The sequence below is a fragment of the Anopheles coustani genome, chromosome X, assembly GCF_943734705.1.
Source record: "Anopheles coustani chromosome X, idAnoCousDA_361_x.2, whole genome shotgun sequence".
NCBI classification, from domain to species: domain Eukaryota; kingdom Metazoa; phylum Arthropoda; class Insecta; order Diptera; family Culicidae; genus Anopheles; species Anopheles coustani.
The window spans coordinates 4,371,291-4,378,332 of NC_071290.1; positions in this window are offsets into that span (position 1 = coordinate 4,371,291).

Sequence of the window (7,042 nt, forward strand, 5' to 3'; positions counted from 1 at the left end):
TAAACTATCAAGCGGGACCGGGACCAGAACCACAGGCAGAACGGACCCTGGGTGTGATTCGGAGGAGGGGGGAGACGTCCTGCTCGTTGGCAGGCTGGTCGTACGGAGCATGCAAGGGGTTAGTAACAGGTGAGATCCTTAGGACTCCCGGAAAAGATATAGCTGGAGTTGCCTCTGACTACGATTTCTGTACCCGAGTGCTGTGGTTTTCAACATTCTGTTCTTCTGGGGCAAGTAGGTCGTTTAAAGTCGTTTCAAAATGACCAAAGAACGTATTCCCACCACCGAAACGAACGTTTGCAAGTATTTTTGGGGAATTTTGGAAACCTCGCTTGACTTCGCGGCGAGGAACTGGGAAGTCCGCGGGTGTCACCGGAATTTTTTTTCTCGACTCGCTCTCGACCTCTGAATGACAATTCCCACTCCATAGGAACCTCCTCCCCCTCCCTCCTGCGCGCCGGGATAGGATATGATGATTACGTGCTATTTGGAGGCCATTTATTGCGGTGCCTTACGCTCGTAACGGAACCGTCACCTCCGAACCTGTCGCCACGCCCCCCCCCCCCCTCCCCCATCTGGAGGTCTTCCTCAACATTTTGGTTTGCCGAGTGAACGGCTCACGTACTTCCCTTCCTTCCCTTCTGTTCCCCGGAGAGCAGGGACCATTTCCCGCCATTTGTCACCGCTTTACGCACAACGGCGTTTTTTTTTTCCCCTCAAACGTCACTGTACCTCCCGGAGAAAACCCCGCTGGCTGTTTTTATCTGATGTGCATGTAGATATATTTTTTTAAATCTATTTCTCCCACCCTTCGTCAAGAGAAAGGGAGAGAGAGAGAGAGATGGAGAGAGCTTCAGGGTCGACGGTTTAATGGGTGATTTTGCTTCCGAACGCTGTTAAAACTGAGGGCCGGAGGGGAGGGGGGGAGGGGTCCGATGGGGGACGGAGGTTGTACGAAATGCATCCATCGCATCACGACTAATGTGCGCTCCTGATGGGGACTGATGTCAATGTGCCCCGTGACGCCGAGATGGAACGATTATGGTGCTACATAAAGCGCAATCTGCTTGGCGCTTTTCCGACCTTCGATCGTATCTTTCCCTCCCCCCCCCCCCCCCTGCGCTGGTTTTGCTTGCTGTTTTGCAATTCTTATCTGCAGTGGAAACATTCAACATGGAATACGTGATTCTTTTTCGACTTACAAAGGCTTTACGAAGAGGTTTTCCACATAGTTTGCGGCTTACCACTGGAACGTTTCGTATATCTGAATATAGGTTTGCAGACTTTGTTTTAAGGTGATGTTAGGCAAAATGAACTTTTTTTCTATTACCAAAAACATTACACAACAGCATAAAAACTCTTAAATTGAACCTTAAACCGATCTAGAGTACTTTTTTTCTCGAATTCAACCATCTGAGGCAAAACAGCTCAACCTAGGTTGCATTATTGCATGGCTTTAATAGCTAAATACATAATTATTTCACGATTGATGTTAAGCTACACGAGCTTTTAAAAAACATGCTTTATTAATTTTGCGTTTTGTTACTATTTGTTCAGCTATCGACTTGAAAATTATACAACAAATAGTTCCTAAAGTGTACTATACGGCAAAAATAATAACTCAGGTCATCTATTTGTATCGTTTATTTGTAAAATGATTATTTAAATCGTCAACTTGTTCTGCACCATTTTCAGAGGGATGCTTCTACCATGGAACCATTTTCGGATCGTACGTTAATTTCGTTACTTTTTCTACAGTACATAAATGGCTTGAGAGCGAAATGTTTCTTCTTCTCTTATGTTTTTATTTATAGCAACTTTGTTTCACGATGAAACAACTGTACATGCTAGCACGTCCGATGGTTTGTAGTATGTTTTGTTTGTTTGTTTAGTTTCCTTTCGTATATATGTATATCCTTTCATACACATATTTATGCAAAAATACATGAATCTTTTGGTATTGATTTGAAAGATTCATATGAATGAATCTCGCCTAAGGATTCACAAGGTACAACATCAAATTAAACACATTGATTTCTGCATTCTATTGCTTCTTATAGTTGTGCATTTTGCCCCATTTTCCCCTGCGTGATATCAGACCTTCAAGCAGTCATAGGCTTTTGTGTTTCTGAATTAGGTTTGTTACTTGCCCGAGTGCCGTTGGCATAAAGAGCCTTTACCCATTTCCAACATTCGATGCAACATTTTCCTTCTCAGCCATACCCGTAAAAGGTTAAAACAGAGGGAGGCGTAGCGATCGGCAGGATGGAAATGATTTCATTTTCAGCTTCCGAATACATTGGCTACGTTTTGCCGAATGCGTAATGGAAAATAACTATTACTTTCCGACCCACGAGCTTTCCGGAGGACTCCAAGCGTTCGCCTGCTCGTAGCCGGGCGGCATCTTTGTTTACCCATTGCCCGGCATCGAACCTCAACGCGCCGGAACTGCATCCATTTTCCAACCTGCCTCGGAAAGGTCGCCAACCCGGAGGAGTGGGTTGAAACGTCATTATGTAAAGTGCAAAGTGCTTATCTCGCAGCAGGGCGTTCCCTGGAGGGGGTCTGGGAGTAGGGGCTTGGCCCGGATTCCCTTCTCCACACACGCACGAACTTCCGCTTCCCTGGCCGCTCCTGCCGTTTGTGATGTTTTACTGTTGTTGTTTGTCGAACCTCCTGAGTCGGGGGGAATGTCTTCTCGGTCGGTTCGTTTCACTCGTGGAGAGAGTGTGGATGAAACGTTTTCAACTCTACCACCCCCCCTCCCCTCCCCCACAAGATCGACTTCATTCATAAGTTATCTAATATTCATCACCCGATGTCGCATGGACGAGTCCGATGTAATCCCGTCAATGCCGGTGTCGTTCGGCAGGTGGCTCGAGTTGCTTAATTTCCGTAGAGCACTTTAGTTTTTTTTGTTTTATGAAGGCCCTCCTTCACCTTCCCAAGGTCCTGCGGGTCGTCTTCAGGTCGGTTGATGCCATGAATAAGTAAGCTCTCCACTCGAAGCCACTCCGCCTCGGGAGTTTAACCCTGCCGGGCCGAGCCAACTGTCATAATCTGTGGGCCCCGGAGCTCCTCAGAGCCATCATTTTTTATTACGATGCATCATCCTGGAACGATGCTGGCTTTATCCCCCTCAGACAATTTACCTTTTTAATCTGCCTAACGAAGAGTCATGCCGATGCGGTCATGGTTACGTAGTATCCGTTTATTGATTTAGTCAATTTGAATAATTCATCTCGACGGGACGGCAACAAAACAGGAAATTGTCATCGTGTGGAATATCGTTGTGCATCGCTGTTCATCCATATCGACAGCGTGTGACCATCGTTAGCGTCATCACGTGGTTTTACCTTTCCAATCCGCGCTATATAGCTACATCGTTTCAAACTTGTTGAACGATCTTATGAAAATATTCTCTTTATTGCACTGCTCTACTACAACACACTTGTTAACTTTAATTGAACAGACATAACGTAGAATACTGACTTCTGCTGTGGGTTTTTAAAATAGCATATTACTGACTTTCGGATTCCAAACTAGTGTTTGTGAGCTATTTTTAGAGAGTTGCAATATGCACTTATCTGGTTAAGCATCAAACGCGCTCTGGATCTCAACCCACACTTGTAACTGTCATAAAAATCCATTTGATTTTCGTTTTATTGCATTTCATAAACAGTTTTATGACCGAATTGATAACTTTCATCTTTTTTGAGTGTTTTGATGCGAACTTATGTTACATATTCATTGCAATAAATATCAAAACTAGAGTAAATCCTCGCCGAAGTGAAGAAGAAGAAGAAATATCAATAGAAGAAACAAGTTGAACTCTTACTTCCCAGTGGGGGTTTTAAAATTAGCATATTACCAACTGTGATTACAACGATTGCAATAGTCACTTATCTAGTTAAATGCGAAACACTTTCCGCATCTCAACCCACCCTCATCACTTTCCTTGAAATCAACTTGGTTTTAGTTTGATTGCGTTTATATTTACGTAAACCCACTCGTTAAGAGTTTATTTTTAGTTTTATTCCTTTTCAGAAACAGTTTTCTGACAAATTTAATTAGTTTTAATTATTTTCTAGTGCGTAAGAGTTGAAATTAATACACATTACAGAGAAACATCGTTAGGAAACTTTTAGTCTTCCAAAGATGGTTGGAAGTTTAGTTCACCGTTTCGTTTGAACTTTAGATGTATTTTGTGGACACAAACATTTATTTTTATTTTCAAATTCAGGAGTTTAAATAACCCTTGCTCTAATTCTTTCAGATTTTAAGTTTTATTTTGTTTAACCTAATGTATTGTTTAATGTATGATAAATCGGTCAAGTCGATTCAGTGGATGAGGCACGGACATGTTCCGCATGTTGGCGCTTTCCCGGTTAGGTTTTTATTATTTGACACGAGTTTAAAGGCGCCCCCGAGCAAGTTGAGCGAACAGAGAGTGCATTTGCGCTCGACAGACACCGTTTCGCCAAGGCATGTGCATTCCATGTTGGTGCAAGAAGGCAACTTCGAAGGTTAGCGAGGTAGCGAGCAAGCAACAAGCCACCTAAGAAGGGAGCATCTTAAACGAGGAAGAAAAATGGCAGTTGTAAGCCATAAAAATGGTAAACAGGGCTGGCTTTCGTAAATAAATGATGATCAGCCCGTGTATCATGATTAAGGTACCAGCCAATGTTGCGGCTTTCGACTTTTCGTGCGGTCGTGCGTGCGTCTGTCCGGTACGGAACGGCTTTTCTTTTTTTTTTCCAACCACCAACGACTTTCACCACAATTCAATCCTTAGCTAGCTAGGCGGTGCGGTTCCGGGTGGGAGGGGTTTTTACTGTGGCATGTTTCCGCCGCCTCGAGTGTTTCGCTTTCGATTTTACGATTTCGATTCCCTTCGTTTCCGTTTATCCAATTTTCCGCTGGCCGACGCCGAGTGGGGTTGTAAAGGAGTTATTTTTCCAACCGGAAAAGTGCGTCCATCGGACATGTTTTGCCGCGTTCGGGCCAAGGCAGGCAAGCGGGCGCAACTTGCAAATGAATCGTAACGGGCTTCCATCAATCACGGGTTGCTTTCCCACCCCCGGTTTTTCCGGCGCTATTTTAACCTGAATTCGTAAATCATTTATCTTTTTTCGTGCTGGTTTATAAAATGGATGGTTTCGTGCACTGTCGGACATCTGTGGAAATTTTTGACATATTTTTCTGCAAGCCTATTAGTTTGATTTGACAGAATAAATTTAACAGCATTTTCCGAGTCCTTCACTTACATAAAGCTTCTTAAGAATCTGACTTGAGATGAAGTTAGAACATATCGTTAGAGCGGTTAAAGAATTAACTATAAACAACCTTCTCGTAGTTGTGATATGCGAACGACGTGTTTATTTTGTCGTTCATGCTTCGTTTCGTCATTTTGCGGTTCAATCGCAGCCTAATTTATGCAACGTCAACCCACCACACGAAAAACTGATTTCTGGAATAATAAATAAACTATAAGCATACGTATTCTATAGAAACTGCATTAGAAACATGATTAGTAGAACAAATGAAAAAAAAATAGAGAATTTCGATCCACAAAACGGCCATCACTTACAGATTTACTTGAACCACATAAGAAACTAGCTTCCACAGAGGACGTAATATAAGGAAAAACATATGATTTTGTGGAAGGTGTAATAACACCGTCTCTACATTCCCACTAGCTTTACATTGACACGCGAACTTGAAACGATAACTGGGGTTCGAGATGTAAACAAAAAGAAACCAGGATGTAAACGAAAAAGAGAACTATTTGATCAAAACACACAACAATCAAACGAAAAACCATCACAAGCTACATCTAAAACATAAACTTCAGATTTTTCTGTACGGCCAGGTTCCGAGAACTAAGTTGACCACTGCTGTGTTGCTTTTTAGCAGCCATTTTGATCTCGTTTTTAGGCACCACAACATCTGTATTTTTTAAGTATATATTTTAGGTATATTTGTTTGGCTAACCTTTTGGTGTTTTTGAGTTTTTAATATAATAATGAACCTCTCCACCATTCCGTTTGTTGGGTGTAAAACAAAAACTGTTGGAGTTGAGTTTTCTGAGCTTTCAGTTTTTTTAATGTTTCAAATAATTTCATTCAAAAAAGCGAGAAAGTAACAGTTTAAAGATAAAATCATATCTATGTGGTTACAAACTACGTCTTAAATTAATAATAACGCGTAGAAAAGCTCGCGTATGGAAAATCACTTCAGCCTATGGAAAATTTAAAAAAATCTACAACTTGAAGGTCAACTTGCAGCGTCGTTTGTTATCTTAAAAATACGAACTTATTTTTATATGTGGCTTCATGAATTAGTTTTATACAATACACTATTTTTTTATTAATTTACAGTTTAGATCTTGAAAAAATAAAAGTTGAAAATGATTTATGAACTCGGTTCAATTCGATCTTTTTGCATCACAACTTATTGAGTGTTAAAAAGAGCGGTTAAAATGACTGCTAAAAAGCATTCGGGCAAGATTTCGAAGCACCTTTTTCTCTTATCTGTTTTGCGACCAGCCCTGGAGCGAATGTTTTGTCTAAAATTAGGATTTGGTTGAATCGACATTCCCTTCGCAATTCCTTCTGTGTTACCGGCGCTTTTTTTCTCTCTCGTTGCCGAAACAGGATATGCCAGGAAAGTAACAAGTTGGCGAGTCAACCGAGTACGGATCATTAATCTTCCACCGGTGGAAAACGCTCACACATGGCCGTCGACAGCTATCGGGCGCATCGTTCCAATCTTCATCGATCAACCCGGATGCTTTGCGCCGGGAGTAGGCAGGTGCTTTTTTCCAGCCCGGGGATGCTTCCCGGGCAGGTCAACCTATCGACAGGACATTCTTAAAGCCCTCTGGCTCGATGGAGCAAACCCCGTACTCCATCAGCGGTTTTGTCGCGGTCGTACGCTCTAGCTTGAGCACTCCCCGGCTGATGGTAATCAATTTCGAGCAAGTTTGATATTTAATCAGCTGGAACCCGGCGCTGCGGGAGAAAGATCAAAGACCTTAAAA